We start from the raw sequence: 16905 nt of genomic DNA on the forward strand, positions 1-16905 counted from the left end.
TGTGCTGTTTATCTACTTTCAGAGCTATTACTTTTACTTTTTTTAAAAGACACTTAGGGAACCTGCGCACCCAGGTGGCAGTACAATCGTTCTATTCCACGACGAAAAACTGCTGGCATCAGCCGCTTGGGCCGGTAGAGAGGCGAGAGCACATTCTGAACGATTACAGGCCCGCCCGCGTTCGGCTGATAGCATTCATTGCCCAGCTTCTCTCGGCGTAGCACTGATAGCGGACGCACGGAACGTGCGGCTGCGACAGAGTGCGGAAACACATTCCAATAAGCGCACGGAGCTGGCGTGGAAAAACACCACGAGTGCACCAAAACTTCCTTGGTGCTCTCGCTAGGCTGTGTGTTGCGGCGCGTCGATGGGAACGGCAAACTGCAGCGGCAAACTGCAGCACTTAGGTGAACTGCGGTAGTATTATTGCGAGAGCACTAACCCAACTCGTCTCTTGTGTCCTCGTCTTTTGCTGCGCTACAGTCTATTGGAACTATGCACCAACAAGCCCAAAAAGCCACGCTACAGAGAGCACTAATACTAAAGTATATTAGTAGTACTAATACTCAAGTAGTACTAAGGTAGTACTATTGCGAGAGCACTAATACTAAAGTATATTAGTAGTACTAATACTCAAGTAGTACTAAGGTAGTATTAGTGCGAGAGCAGTAATACTACCACGCCAACCCAGAGCAAGAATCTTGTCATCTTGCCTTGCCTTGTGCGCGCGAGGTTGCTCGGGAGGAGCAACATGGCTCGCACAATCCGTACGGGTGGCCGTGACAGAAACAGCCACCTGTCAGTGCTGTGGCGCCTCTCTTAACCGCTGCGACACAGCGCTGGTAGTGGTATATCAGGACTCCCAGGTACCTATGATGGTGAATTTGATATATTTTAGATAAGTATTTTTCTACGTCTGGTGCTATAAACTTTGTAGAAAATCTCGGGTCTTTGGGCTGCAGAAGTATAAATATTAAAACTCGAAACACTGATGTATTTGAAATACCACATTTCAGAACAAACTATAAGCTACAATCATTGGCTCGTAATCTACGTTACGTAATAAACAAATATAAACACACAGCCGATTTTAGTTCTAAGATGCTGAGGACTTATTCTGTGCATATATAAATGAAAACTGTTAAACTATACGTAGCATTGTAACTTGCACTTTTCTCTTTTGCCTCATGTGTTCTTGTTTCGTGCTATTGTACTGATTGTCTCAATTTTTGCATGTATTATAGTGTAATATGTAATGTCAAAATGTTGTTTCTATCTCTTTTTCTTTGCTGTAACGATTGTAATGTGACTCTCTTATGTTGTTTAGTGTACCTTTCATGTGTTAAATTATCAACTTGCTTTTTTTTTTCTCTCTCTCTTCACGCTCGCTACTGCCATGTAATGGTCCTCTAGGTCTTTGTCAAGCTGTGTGCACAGATTTTAGTCCAGGGTGACCAACCAGTTTTTTCTGGTGAATAAATTGCCAACCAAATCAGCATTAACCAACTAAAAGAATCGATCGCGTCAAGCTTTTAAGCCGGAGCTCAAGTGTCCTCTCCAAGTGAAGGCTGAACAGCTGCTTTGGCACAGCTACTCGGTTTAAAGAACCACTTTTTTGGCTTTATTGTTTTATAAATTCTGCCCTGAGCGCAAAAGAGAATATGGCCGCATTTGAAAATAAAAAAAAAAAGCGACCGAACACTTCCGACGCCGGGAATCGAACCCGGGCCTTCTGGGTGAAAGCCAGATATCCTAGCCACTAGACCACGCCGGAGACATGTTCGTGTGCAGCTGCGGAACATTTTCGCAAGAGGCGAAAATACGCGCCGCCGTCCCGAGATGCTACAGCTGCGGTATGAGGCAAATGCAGCTGTTTTTGTAAGGAACAGCGTCTGCGCCAGCTTAGTACACGTCGCGTGGCGTGCCCTGTAAAAGATAACCTGTTTCGGCCGTTTGAAGACCTTACACATCCCGTAAAAATGATCTTACATTAATTATAGATTATTAGAAAAACTTTTCTGCCATATTGGATTCTAAGACACGAGATTTATTCGAGCGTTAAAGGGAGACTGAAGCACTTTTTCTGAAAATCGGGCTGGCAGCGGCATCCTATAGTTTTTCATGTTGTATACTGGAATATCGCATCCAAATAAGGCAAAAACAAGCGCGAATTGCCTTTTTTAGCCGAAATATGCGGCCTGTGCTGCGGAGCACGCCGCGCGGCGCGCCGCCGCCCGTGATTGGTCAAGAGAGGTCGTGACGTCACTTTGAGGACTGGAGAAGCGGCCGATGCGGATCCGGCGCTGCGTTGAGGGCAGATCGCAGCTTTCCGTGTCGTTGTAAAAGCGAATACGGCGACTATTGTTTTTTACTGACCACCGAAGAAAAGGTTACTACAGTTTGCTCATTCCACGTATCGCCTGAAACCAAAAAAGACACAAGCAAAAAATTCTATGCCTAGCACAAGCGTACGCCAGCGTCAAAGACGCGATGCAGACCATGCGTAAAAGGTGCCAGCACAACCTCGGCTCGTATTCTCGGAAAGGAAGGGGTGCGAACAATACTGAAGTCAATTACCACCACCGGACGCCTCCTGGCTCGCCCGGAAGAGCGTCATCCTAAAGAAAAGGCCCAAAACACTGTGTACAAAAAATCCTGTTCTCAGTACCCGGCGTTGCAGGTTGGGGCAAGAAAGTATTTCAAGGAAACGATGAAGGAGCACAAAGTTGGTGTTAAAATTAGCGAAGCGCAGTGGCCAAGCACTGCGAGGCATGTGACCACAAGATAGTGACGCAATCATGGTGCGCAGGAAACCAAGCCAAATACGCGCACAAACACGCTTCACTCCTGGCGCGTTCAGCAGATGCCAGAAAATATTAATCGAAGCCTCGGAAACGTTCGCCCTTCCTAGATTTGCAGTTTAGGTTCAGTGAAGTAGTTGCCAACTATATGTGTGCTTAAAAGCCAAGCTAGCTGCAACTCGCCCACTGCCACAACTTGATGAAGAAACCGAGTAAGGTTGCGGTGTTTTTTTGCAAAAACTCGGTTGGCATTCATTTCTCTCATAAATTTGCATCCGAAATCAACGTCGAACGCTTTCATTTTAATTGCTTAGCTAGGATTAAACGAGATGCCGCATATGAAGAGCTTCGATGCTTGCTTGCTTTGCTTTATTGTGCTTTGCTCTGCTTGCTTGCTGTTTGCTTGCTTGGACACGTCGAACCGAGTATAAAATCACTAACCGAGCCTTGCTGAGCACGTCTCAGGTGGTCTGGCCGCACCTAAGCTGAGGAGAGCGACACATGCTTAAGCCTCTATAAGGTTTCTTCAGGGGCTAAGTGAGCATGTTTCTACTTTTAAAAGAGGCGCTTCTTCGGAATGGTGACACGCCTCTTATGCGCGAGGAAATCGATGGAACTGTGTCATGGTTTAGCCGCGGCTTTTCGACAGAATTCTCCAGAGATCACACTAGGACAAGCTCTGCCTGCAGCCGCTCTTACGAAAGTGTTTCGAGCAGAGTAAGCTTGGTTTAGTCGGCTTGAATTCTTCGTCACAGTAGCGAGCGGTTGCGCTGCGAGCTTGTGATCTTGCGGAAAACAGTGGAAGACGACACAGTCGCGGCCGTAGTTGTTCGTGGACACGAACGCAGAGTAGTACCTGTTGAATCTGATTCTCAAGGTTGGCTGACACGCTTTGTACGTCACAACGCACGCAGTACGAGGACGAGGAACAACGCATGCAGCATGAGAAACAACGCGCGCTGAAAGTGCGCTCTGGTGCGCCGAAGCATCTCCGGCTCCTCAACATGACGTCACGCTGGCCGACATGGACGAGGTTTCCCTCTCCGCTGTTCTCCTCTCCTGCGCTCGCGCGGGGCGCGGGAAATTTAAACATCGCGTTTTTAATTGGTGATTGCGCCACTATTTTAGCCAAAATCGAAAAAATAATTTCACAGACGTGATCAGCAATGACACTACTTCAAAACCCTAGAAGGTTAGCTGATTCGAAAACCGCCTCAGTATCCCTTTAAGCTTTCCACGTATACAAAAAATAAACAAGAAGGCGACACACATGTGGCTGCCGCTGCCACTTGTATTGCACAAAAGAAGGGCGTACCCTTTGTACGAGTGAACTAAAAATATTTAAAAAAGCGGGATGTCTTGTAAAATAGTGGAATTTACTGCGGAAATTTGCGCATTACAAATTTAGAACGCCCTATATCTATGATAGCAATGTTAATTTTATGCGGGTCGGGTCAGCCGCAATCACTTCTCATGTATAAACATCCAGCGGCCAACACCAGCATCTGTCGAAATGCAATACTGACTTCTCGTATGTAATTATTCCTTCAAGGCACCCACGCACGCACGCACGCACGCACGCATGCACGCACGCTCGCACGCACGCACACACACACACACGTACGCACACACGCACACACGCACGCACGCACACACACACGCGCGCGCACACATACACACGCACACGCGCCCGCGCGCACGCACGCACACAAACACACGCACACACGCGCTCACACACACGTACACGCACGCACGCACAAACACGCACACACACACACACGTACACACACGCACGCACGCACACACGTACACACACGCACGCACACGCACGCACACGCACACGTACACACACACACACACACACACACACACACACACACACACACACACACACACACACACACACACACACACACACACACACACACACACATGCCATCTGCTTTATTTCGTGGCTGTGCTTAAAAACGACTCAGTAGATAATTTAAAGATTTCGGATGTTTAGAACCAATTCGGCCTGCCTCTTCACGGTATGATCTTTATGTCCGTAAGGCGAACGGACTTTAAGGGAGTGCCTTTTTCTGCTCTTTTTTGTTTTCTTGGTCAGTTAAGTGAAAGGTCGCTATTCTTCAGACTTCGCAGGTGCGAGCAAGCCGTGACTAAACCTTGCGCTGAACTTTATTGGTCTTTACTTGGCGACAAGAAGTCGAGACAAGTTAGCCTGCTGCTGTTATTGTGTGTTCTTGAGCCCTTCAAACAATATCCAATCACATGCTGGATTTGAGATCACTAAAAGCGCATGATTAAATTTTTTTATACATGATGTGAACACAGATTAGTGTTAAAAAATCCCGTGTAAGAGGTTTATTTTTGGCGCCACCTCTTTGTTCTCAGTGCAATTGTTGTCTCGTATTTGTTGCAGTTAGAATGCAAAGAGTTTGCGGTGTTATGATATAAGTGTTTGCATATGTTTGTACCTCATTATCATAAGGTCTGCCCTTTGTGTTCTGTTTATTTTGTATTTAGGCCCTTCACTAGATTATTGGTTCGAAAAGCTGCGTGTGTTAGTTTAAAAAATGCGAAAACTTTTGTCGACAAGTGCGTTTAGGTTTTCAGCAACCATCAATTTGGCAGATGCCGCTATGTTGTTTGACAGGTGTTCTCTGGAAAATAAAAGATTAAAAGCGTGTGTTTTCTCAGCTCGACCTCATTTTTTCGTGACCTAAATTCTCCATAACGCTGCTAAACGATATTATGCTCAGTAGTAATAATTGCAGGTAATAGTGAAACAAATGCCAGCAGATGGCCATGTGAATACTACGACTCCGTGTCACAAAATAGCATCGTCTTTGACCACTGAGACTGCTCAGAATATCTTGGGCCAAGCGATGTCATTCACGGAAATGTACTCTTCGTGCAAAGGGTTCCTTCTCATGCAGCTCAATGATACCTCAACATGCCCTGGGATAAGTGTCCATAGTGAACGAAACATCCTTTGAGGACGCAAGCAACCTGCGGAGTTGGGCTTCTCTGTAGCTCATCTACGCCAAGCAGTGGAAGCATCGATCAGGTCGAGACTCTCAAGCTGTACGTATGTGGAAAATGTGTTCCAGATGTATGTGGAGCACTGGATTTCCAAACCTTCCTCGTTTAACTGGAGCATTGTTCCCATATTAGTTGTCTATTTGGAAAGTCGGTTTTACTCAAGTTTCACTTACTAAGTCGAACTTCTGTGGAACCATATTAATTAAGAGTGTACCATGTCGAAACTTCTCTCCCATTGGTGTTTCGCTGAATACACTTTTAAGCGAAACGTTAATCCGTCCTAACCTCTAATACGTCACTTAAGTACGAGTCTAGAGTCATAAAAACTTTATCTCGCCTTCTCAAATGGTTAAAAACAATTCTAATATGCCCCTTAGGTACCAGTATAATGTCACGAAAACTTCGTCACACCTTCTCAAGCGTTTTAAAAAATGCAGAACCTTTATTCTTCGCCGCCTTCGAGCAAGCGAAGCTCGAAAACCGGAAAAAAAGTATTTTAGCTGACTGCAGGAGAAGATGTACACACGGTGCCTATCAAGGCTCCTGAAGAGCATCCTTCACGCTTCTGAAGGAAAAACCGACTGTTTATAGTGCTCAGCCTTTTACAGCTCAGATCATTACGTTTTTCCCTTCGCGGTTCAACTGCCTTGTTAGAGTTTTAATTTACGCCGTTGCACAACTGGCATGCCATCCATTCATCAAGGCGACATTTTCTTGTCTCTATTCGTAAGCACTACCTTCTGTGTATCAAAGGATCTATTACTACAGTTCGTACGTGCGCAATTGCCTAATATTTTCCTCCTCGTCTATTTATTTCTGCGCCAATCTCCAGTATAAAGTCCAAATACCATGTTATCGCACTAAGCCTTGCTTTAAGTATTTGTTCTCCGGCGGCTTCTTAAGACTGAAACCGCCTCCTAGGACGAAGTGCCTACACTGAAGATGGCAGCGTTTTGTAAAATTTATGTCGTCACTGCTAAATGAGCTGCCGACAATATCGGTGTCCCATTTCTAGCTGCTTTTTGTGCTTTGATGCGGTCGACGTCTTGAACCCACTCCCTACAGAAAGGCTGTCGGCCTTGAAGGTAAAAAACTGCTGTTTGTTTAGCTTGGTTAAACCAAGTGTGTACGCGAAAGCTTCTCACGCGCCACACACGCTGCCGAAAGGGTCGTCCGTGAATTTCTGGTGAAACTGCCTCGTCGTACTCCCAAATTCACTGAGACGAATCACGTGGTTAGTCTGTCTCTTTGAGCCGGTTTCCATCGGCTTAAAATATTAAAACTCGGAACACTGGTGTTTTTGAAATACCACATTTCAGAACAAACTATAAGCTACAATCATTGGCTCATACTCTACCTTACTTAATAAATAAATATAAACGCACAGCTGATTTCAGTTCTAAGAAGCTGAGGACTTATTTTGTGCATATATAAATGAAAACTGCTAACCTATATGTGCAGGTATGAAAAATATGAGTGGGGAACACAGTTGGAGCATTCATTTATTGATTACTCCGTTATTATTTGTGACAAGCGCAGTTTTTTCTCTCTATTTAACTAGTTTTCGTCTGCGCCTACAATATCCCAATGTCGTTGTGCAATTTAGTAGAGAAATAACCAAGAAATTTGCAATTTTCTGCGTGAAGTTTGTTCCCTCTCATATTTTTCATACCTGTACCGTTGTAACTTGCACTTATCTCTTTTGCCTTCAGTGTTCTTATGTTTCGTGCTATTGTACTGATTGCCTTAATTTTTGTATGTATTATAGTGTAATATGTAGTGTCAAAGTATTCTTTCTAATTTTCTTTACTGTAACGATTGTGATGTGAATCTCTTATGTTGTTTAGTGTACCTTTCATGTTGGTTGGTTTATGGGGTTTAACGTCCCAAAGCGACTAAGGCTATGACAGACGCCGTAGTGGAGGGCTCCGGAAATTTCGACCACCTGGGGTTCTTTAATGTGCACTGACATCGCACAGTACACGGGCCTCGAATTTCTCCTCCAAAGAAATTCACCCGCCGCGGCCGGGATCGAACCCGCGTCTTTCGGGTCAGCAGCCGAGCACCATAGCCACTGAGCCACCGCGGCGGCCTGTTAAAGTATCAACTTGCTTTTTTCTCTCTCTCTTCACTTTAGCTACTGCCATATAATGGTCCCCTGGGCCTTTGTTAAGCTGCGTGCACAGCTTTTAGCAAAGGGTGACCAACCAGAATTTTCTGGTGAATAAATTGCTTTGATTTGATTGGCAATTTCAGCCTACATTGGCCTTAACCAACTAATAGAATCGATCGCATCAAACCCTTAAGCCGGAGCTTAAATGTACTCTCTAAGTGAAGATTGAACAGCTGCTTTGGCACTACTCGGTCCAAAGGGTGATGTACTTATTAATTGTTTTATAAATTTTGCCCTGGGCGCAAAAGAGAAGATGGCTGCATCTGAAAAAAAAAAAATTGACCGAACATTTCCGACGCCGGGAATCGAACCCGGGCCTTCTGGGTGAAAGCCAGATATCCTAGCCACTAGACCACGCCGGAGACATGTACGTGCGCAGCTGCAGAGCATTTTAACTAGAGGCGGAAAAACGCGCCTCCGTCCCGACATGCTGTAGTGGTTGTATGAGGCAAATGCAGCTGGTTTTGTCAGGAACAGCGTCTGCGTCAGCTTAGTACACGCCACATGGCGTGCCCTGTCTCGGCGTCTCAGCCGCACACTTGGCCTTCCTCGCTTCCTTCTCGCGTTGTCGGCCGGCCTTGTACCATGCCATGACTTCAGGATCGATCGACGTAGTTTCTCGTAGCCTTTGCTGATGACGTTCTGAGTACGTATGCTTGCAATCCACCTCTTCATCCATTGCGCATCTGACAAGCGAGCGCACGCTCAGGATCATGTTGACAAGCGAGCACAGCTGCGCGCCGCCGCGGAAAGAGCACGGCGCATGCGCAGTGAGGCGCATAGCTGAGCTATGACGTCACACGCGGCGACGCGGAGGAGGCCGGCGGTGACAGCGCGCGGCGAACACCTGTGGCTCAGAAAATAGTTTGCAATGAAACTTAGCATGGGCAGATGTGGCCTTGCACCCAATCCGGCGAAATGCTCCCAGCTGGCGTAGTGAAGCTTTCGCTTCAGAAATGTACCAGATATAAATAAACGAACGTTAAGACTACAGTCGGCAGTCTTCTGACTACCGCGCCATAAAAATCCTACTATGCGGTTGGCCATCCGTTCGAACGTCTAATCTCCCGCTATTTCCTTTCTTTCCATCACTTTCACAATGGTCTTAAGAAAAATAATTACGAAAGTGCTGCGAGCACAAATTCACAGCAAGTACTTATCTTGCGTTTTGCAAACACTGAAAGAACAATTTCTTTCCTTGCTTTTTAGATCATGCGTGGGCCGACAGAGTGCAGCTGTTTGCCACCAAGGGGCAATCACGTGGAATATTCTGCACAGCAGTTGCAAGGGCAAAAGTCGGGGCTCCCCTCCGACCTTCCACATTTGCCAGAGTAGCTTTAGTTCTTCTTTACAGTCATTCATATATTCTGAGCTTGTTTTAGAGGACAGCTGGATCAACGGCTTTTTATTATTTGGCTACTAAAGCTCTGTGCGTTGAAATGTGCCTACATGGCCAATGTACTGATAAAATAAAGCGCTGAGACTCGGTTAAAAAGATTTCTCCTGTATTGACCCCATCGACATTTCAGACCGGCTATGGCTTGCTTAACCCCTGAAACTGGATCTGCTGTACGTGAAGAACGCTTGCTGCGCAAGACCACATGGCGTTTCAGATATTTTGTTTATTTACTGAAAGCCGATACCCTCAGGGGCCACAGGGAATTATATAAGGGGTAGTACACAAAATAAAAAAAAATGTACAATAGCTGCATGAGGGGATTTGCTACGCAATATTGCCGCAGTAACGATGAGAAGAAAAACAATAGGAATCAGCCAGAAATAGGAAGAACGCAAAGATAGAAGAAATAAATATACCGAAAAGAGAAAACTCAAATCAATCAAAGCGAGAAAAAGAAAATAATTATTCCTACAAATATTCAATAAAGCCGCTAGGAGCAGCGCGGAAAGCTATAAACCATCACCATTCGTGGTTACAAAGAGTGCAAATGCACAGACTCAAAACGAATTAAACCAAGAATATGGTAAGCAATGATATGCAGCTAACTTCTTGAATTCATAAATGTCACTGGCGAGTACAACAACTGGTGTTGGATGGCTGAATTCCGACGAGGCCTTTGGAATTAAAGAATTCAGGCGGGATGTCGCGCGGCGCGAATGATCTCTGCGGAGTGGAAGACATGTTGGCGTGTCGTGATCAATGCATCTTGAAGAATGCAATACGTGTTGGAAAGAAAAGAAAACACATGCGGGATACTTCTGTGCGCCGAGAAAGAAGGAATGATGGCAATGTGCTTTTCATTTCACTAACACTGCACAAAAGATCATTGGTTCGTTGGTTAGTTTATGGGGTTTAACGTCCGAAAGCGACTCGGGCTATGACAGACGCCGTAATGAAGGGCTCCGGAAATTTCGGCCACCTGGGGTTCTTTTACGTGCACTGACATCGCACTGTACACGGGCCTCTAGAATTTCACCTCCATAGAAATTCAACCGCCGCGGCCGGGATCGAACCCGCGTCTTCCGGGTCAACAGCCGAGCACCATAACCACTGAGCCACCACGGCGGCTAAAGATCTTTGGGTCGGACGCTAAAATCTTGAGGAACACTTAAGCTCCTGAAGGCTATGACGCCATGGCGTAATGGTTTAATTCCCATATATGAAGAAATCCATTCTCTACTTGACACTCGTAGATCTCTGGGAGTCGTGATACCCCTGGCGTTAAAGAAGCCCAGAGGGTCAAAATTTCCGGAGCCTTTCACTACGGCGTCCCTGAGAGCCTGAATCGCTTTCGGACGTTAAACGCCCTCAAACCAAACCAAACCTCATACCCCTGCTGGCGCAGTGGTTTGGTCTGGTTTATTGGGCTTTAACGTCACAAATCAACTCAGGCTATGAGGGACGCCGTAGTGAAGGGCTCCGGAAATTTCGACCCAGGTTGCTCTGCCCAAGCGACCAGTCATTAACCGCCACCTGGCACGGTGGGCAGGTAGTGATGACGTCGCAAGGTCACGTGACCTAGGTGACCCACCTGCCTCCGAGGTTGCTCTCTGGGGTCCACGTCCTAGAGCCACGCCCGTAATTTTTCGCTCACAACGCGGACGCCGACAACACCGACACCGGATTTCCTGAAGAACGGGGCCTTTAACCCTATCGCGTTAAAACGGGCCACGCGATTCTGTACTACTTCCGGGGCCGCAGTAAGAGTTTAAGGATCCCGTATTGAGCCGGCATATCGTAATTTGGAGTGGATCCGCTAGGAATTTTTTTGGAAAGTTTTTGGTGCTTAGGAGAGGTGAAAGAAAGTTTGCATTTCGGCTATGAAAGGTACTGTATTTGGTTGCTAGAAAAGGTGCGGGCGGAAGCTCCCTAGTGCCTACGCTTGTTCTAAGTAGGAGGAAACGGCGCTTTGTTTCACGCCCGTTTTACACCAAAGGAAAAATACTTGCATTTTATTAATATGCAGTGGCTAAATACAACAAATTATTGAAGAACATAGTGCACCCTATTGAGTCGTCAATTAGTGTCAACGCTGATATATTTTGCCGTGCTAGTAGCGTGTCCCACCAGGCATCGGATCCAGGATCACCGCCGCATTGCCGAAGGAGGAAGGAAACGTGGGCCGGAGACGGGGAGTAGGGGAAGTGAAGGAAAAAACTGTATTTACATGGTTACATGATTAATTACATTATTTACATAGAGCGGGACTGAGAATGGCTCTCAGTGGAAGGGGAACGTCTTCGTCAACCGTAGTCGACTGGAGCTAGCAGGCTTCTCTCGGCCACACTCACGGCCGAGTTAAATATCGTTCGGTTTCCCCAGATCCCTGGCTGGGGAATAATGGTCGACGACTGTCCAATCGGATGGACCGAAGGGGACGTTCTTGTTACCGCCCACGGCTGGGCAGGTGCGGGTTTTTCCACTCTCTCGCAGCTGGGTCGATGAGAGGAGGAGATGCCGACTCATCCAGCCCTGCGGGAAAGGAATCTCCCGAAGTCTTCCAGCAGGTGAAATGAACTTGCCTCCCCGCCGAATGCCCAGAACGCGAGTCGGGGCCACAGAATTCTTCAATTATCCGCCAGCGTGACCGGCGCCGGCTCGACGCCTTGGTGTGGTCGCTCGGACAATAACTCCGGCGCGTCCCCGGCCTTCGCCTCTATAGTGGTCACCTCCGCTCAAGGAATTTCGCCGGGGTTATTGCTGACAATGGCCCCTGACATTCTTGCTACACTAATCCGCTGAGGCTCGGAGGGGCATTCCAAGCATCCCACTTCCCATGGTCGTCGCGAGGTTGTCGACCTTGGTGATTGTTCACGGTAGATGCTTGATTGTTCACGGTAGCTGGAGGGGGGGGGGGGGGTAGAAACACAACAGCACGTCCGCCGCCCGAAGAGGTCTCGTAGTGGTTGCAGCCAACGCTGCTGCGCGCAGAGACCTGGAGTTGTGTCCGTTCGGCTTTTGGTCACAGCTGGGCCCAAAGGTTCTTCTTGCTTCGTTGACAACTGTAACGGTCTCAACCAGCAAAGTCCAAAGCCCAATAAGCAGAAAGCGCCAAACCGACTTCAAGAACTGCCAAGCTGTTTTCGGTCAACAAAACCTCTTTAGAGAAAATGAGCTGTAGCGTGAAATTTACGTCCTCGTCCGAAAGTTGACATGTTTGACCAAACCAGAATACACAGAGCTTGTTTAGCCAAAAGGGAGGAAAATTTTCTAAAATTTTTTTTTTTTTTGGGGGGGGGGGGGGTTCCGTAGCACGGTTTTTGTCACAGAAAGCCACCGCCCGTGAGAGCACAAAGGGAAGGTGGAGCTGCTGAACACACATACAAAACAGAGAAAAAAAAATGATTCCCGCTAAAGCAAAAAACAAAATACAAGTTTGCATAGCGGATTAACGTCCGGGGAGTCAGGAAAGGGCATTACACGGGAAAGCTTCGGCTGAGGCCATCAGCGTTGCCATTATCTCTTACGTTTCTGCAACGCATGTGAACAGAGTCCCGCAATGCCAAGCTCCAAAGTTTCGCTCTCATCCTTGTACAGGAGAGATATATGAGCAAAAGACAAAAAACAAGCATTAAACTCAATATGAGATTATGCGTCATATCTGCCCCTTGCGCGGCCGCGGTCCGACAGCTGCTTTAGCAGATGAGACATTGCATAATGCTAGGAATTTCAGCTTGCATTTCTGTACAGGCGAGTTAAATGAACAAAAAGAAACAAGCAATAAACTGAACAGGATTATTCCTCGAAACCGTCCAGAAACAGCGTTACGATTAGAGGAATTTACTGGTTCCTATTCTTCAGTCGCCCTCTGCGCGGCCGCGGTCCGATAGCTACTCTAGCAGGTGCAAAATTACACAAGGCTAGGAACTTCCGCTTGGGACCCTGCACTGTTCTTCGTCCAAGTCTCGCGGTTCTGAAGTTTAGCTGACGCTCAGAAAGCAGAATGCGAGAAGGGAGCGAACGAGTGCGAATGCCGTGCCAGCGAATCTGCCTCTCTCGGATTGGGTTCGCGCGTTGCGTCCCCTTAGCTTGTGTTCCCTTCAAGCGGCGCGTGCGAACTCTTGAGCGCTGAGGTGCCAAATTGGGGCGGGTAACCGGTTGTCCGGTTTTCTGTGCAGCAGTCAACATGAGGCGCACTTTCCCCTTCATTAACATTCCCCGTTTGGCCACCTCTATACGCTGCCGCTCTGTGGAAACCCTCGCTGTTGGTTTGCGGGGCGCATCACTAGCCATTGCGGAACCGTCACAGGTTAAGTCGTCGGCGTTCGCCTCTCTGTCCGTTTGTGATCCAGCCTGCTCTGGCTCACTACCGTGAGAGATTATAAGGCCTACAGGGCCACGTTTGCCCTCTTCACCCGCGTGCTCTGCTGGCGCTGCGAATCCTGGAGCCTTCGAAATGGTAAGGAACTGCGCAGCATCATCTCCAAAACAAAGGCCTTTTTCTTTGGGCAGCATATCCAAGCGATTTGAGAAAATCGAGGGATACTGCAAAGGCAGGTTTTGGGAGACGGCTGCCTTGGTCAGACGCAGCTCGAGGGGGCTCTCGATCGCGACGCGGGCAGTAAGTTGGTCGTGTTCGATACCTTTCCTATCCTTATACTGGCGGTACAGCAGGCCAGAACGGAGCTGGAAAGGTATGTTCTTCCGTGACACACCTATGTCACTTTGGGGACTCAAGTTGCGTAGAGATTGGTCTTTCTCTTGCTCAGCGGTGAACGTTTCTCTGTCCACACGAAGGAGTTCGAGAAAGCCATCCGAGTGGGGTAACACAAGATTGGAATTCAATTCCTCACCTAGCTCCAGGTCATCACTTGCGCCTGATTCGGAAGACTCACTATAGCTTGCACTACTTTCGGTGCTCTTAACCCCTGTGCAATAAGTGAGTAAGTCCTGCGCTGGCTCGTCATTAGGTAACGCGGAGCCGTCACAGCTTAAGTCGCCGGCGTTCGTCTCATCCACAGTTTGCAATAAAGCCTGCTCTAGCTCATCACCGTGAGAATTTACAGGCTTCGGGCTTACAGGTTGAGGTTTGCCCTGTTCAACCACGTGCTCTGCTGGCGCCGCGACCTCACGAGCCTTCGAAATGGTAAGGACCTGCGCAGCATCATCTCCAAAACAAAGGCCTTTTTCTTTGGGCAGCATATCCAAGCGATTTGAGAAAATCGAGGGATGCTGCTTAGGCAGGTTTTGGGAGACGGCTGCCTCGGTCAGACGCACCCCGAGCGGGCTCTCGATCGCGACGCGGGCAATAGGCAAAGACACACTGGCTTCATTGGAGCATAACTCAATTTCGGGTGTTTGGTCGCGAGCGGCTGTCCTTCCCTGATTGTTGAACTGAGCGTTGTTTCGAGGCAGCGCTGAGGCGCATTCCTGGCTTACAATAGAACTTGCAGTTGCCGCTTTCAGCGCGCGACTGCTCTCTGGAGGACTATATTTTTGCGCGGCGCCTACGCCTTTCTGGGTTGCAAGGGTAATCTGCGCGGAATCGCGCTTTTCAGCTAACGCCGCGCTCTGGCTTGGATCTTCACAGTCGCTGTCAGGTTTGCCCTCTTCAACTACGTGCTTTGCTGGCGTTGCGAATTCACGAGCCTTCGAAATGGTAAGGACCTGCGCAGCGTTATCTCCAAAACTAAGGCCCTTTTCTTTGGGCAGCATATCCGAGCGATTAGAGAAAATCGAGGGATGCTGCTTAGGCAGGTTTTGGGAGATTTCTGCCTCGGTCAGACGCACCCCGAGCGGGCTCTCATTTGCGACGCGGGCAATGGGCAAAGACACGCAGTTTTCATTCACGATTTTAATTTCACTTCGCGCCGAAACCTCCTGATTTAATGTCGAATTCCTCTCGGCGCGCTTCGCAAGTAAAATTTGCAACTCTAAACGCATTAAAACAAGTTGCCTTTCATCGGCTTCCTTGAGACGAAGGCGTTCTTTTTCTATCCTGTCAGCCTCCTCCTTAGCGGCTTCCTTGCGGTAAAAGCGTTCTTTTTCTATCCTGTCAGCCTCCTCCTTAGCGGCTTCCTTGCGGTAAAGGCGTTCTCTTTCAACCCTGACGGCCTTCTCCTTGCGTTCCTTTTCAACCCTGTCGGCCTTCTCCTTGCGTTCCCTTTCAATCCTGTCGGCCTCCTCCTTAGCGTTCCTGATTCCCTCCTGAATGACTTCCCAGGTCTCCCAAATTTTGTCACCCTCCTCCTTAGCACCACATTCCTTAATAGCCTCAATCAGCTGCGGCTTTCTGTGACTTTTCCTGGCCTCAATACCCAGCTTTTCACACAGCAACATCAACTCTGGCTTCTTTAGCTTGCTCAAATCCATGGCAACTTCCGAACGAGGACTTTCATAAAATAAGCTGCTACGTGAAATGCTTAAGCGAGCACGTGCAGAAAAACAATCTACAGGTAGTGATAAATTTCCAGAGTTATCAAGCCTGGCAGATTCTTAAAGAAAGTCAAGCGCTCACCACTGCTGAAGCCAGGACCAAGCGTGGAAGATCCCGCCGCTGCCAATCAGTTGATATATTTTGCCGTGCTAGTAGCGTGTCCCAGCAGGCATCGGATCCAGGATCACCGCCGCATTGCCGAAGGAGGAAGGAAACGTGGGCCGGAGACGGGGAGTAGGGGAAGTGAAGGAAAAAACTGTATTTACATGGTTACATGATTAATTACATTATTTACATAGAGCGGGACTGAGAATGGCTCTCAGTGGAAGGGGAACGTCTTCGTCAACCGTAGTCGACTGGAGCTAGCAGGCTTCTCTCGGCCACACTCACGGCCGAGTTAAATATCGTTCGGTTTCCCCAGATCCCTGGCTGGGGAATAATGGTCGACGAACACTGTCCAATCGGATGGACCGAAGGGGACGTTCTTGTTACCGCCCACGGCTGGGCAGGTGCGGGTTTTTCCACTCTCTCGCAGCTGGGTCGATGAGAGGAGGAGATGCCGACTCATCCAGCCCTGCGGGAAAGGAATCTCCCGAAGTCTTCCAGCAGGTGAAATGAACTTGCCTCCCCGCCGAATGCCCAGAACGCGAGTCGGGGCCACAGAATTCTTCAATTATCCGCCAGCGTGACCGGCGCCGGCTCGACGCCTTGGTGTGGTCGCTGGGACAATAACTCCGGCGCGTCCCCGGCCTTCGCCCCTATAGTGGTCACCTCCGCTCAAGGAATTTCGCCGGGGTTATTGCTGACAATGGCCCCTGGCATTCTTGCTACACTAATCCGCTGAGGCTCGGAGGGGCATTCCAAGCATCCCACTTCCCATGGTCGTCGCGAGGTTGTCGACCTTGGTGATTGTTCACGGTAGATGCTTGATTGTTCACGGTAGCTGGAGGGGGGGGGGGTAGAAACACAACAACGCTAACGTGACCATTCGGGCCTTACAGAGACACAGAGGGCAAGTTTAACAGGATAGAGAGTAGGAATTTGTTTCATA

The 16905-nt window shown here is 48.2% G+C and overlaps 2 non-coding genes across 2 annotated transcripts; both read right to left on the reverse strand.

Moving 5' to 3' along the window:
* Positions 1 to 1702: 1702 nt before the first annotated feature.
* Positions 1703 to 1774, reverse strand: TRNAE-UUC (transfer RNA glutamic acid (anticodon UUC)). Its single transcript has one exon. It is a non-coding gene; the product is annotated as a tRNA-Glu (tRNA).
* Positions 1775 to 8309: 6535 nt separating this feature from the next.
* TRNAE-UUC (transfer RNA glutamic acid (anticodon UUC)) lies at positions 8310 to 8381 on the reverse strand. Its single transcript has one exon. It is a non-coding gene; the product is annotated as a tRNA-Glu (tRNA).
* Between the last annotated feature and the right edge of the window lie 8524 nt (positions 8382 to 16905).

This window comes from Amblyomma mixtum, chromosome 2 (assembly GCF_055824585.1).
Source record: "Amblyomma mixtum isolate Tamu chromosome 2, ASM5582458v1, whole genome shotgun sequence".
Taxonomy (NCBI): domain Eukaryota; kingdom Metazoa; phylum Arthropoda; class Arachnida; order Ixodida; family Ixodidae; genus Amblyomma; species Amblyomma mixtum.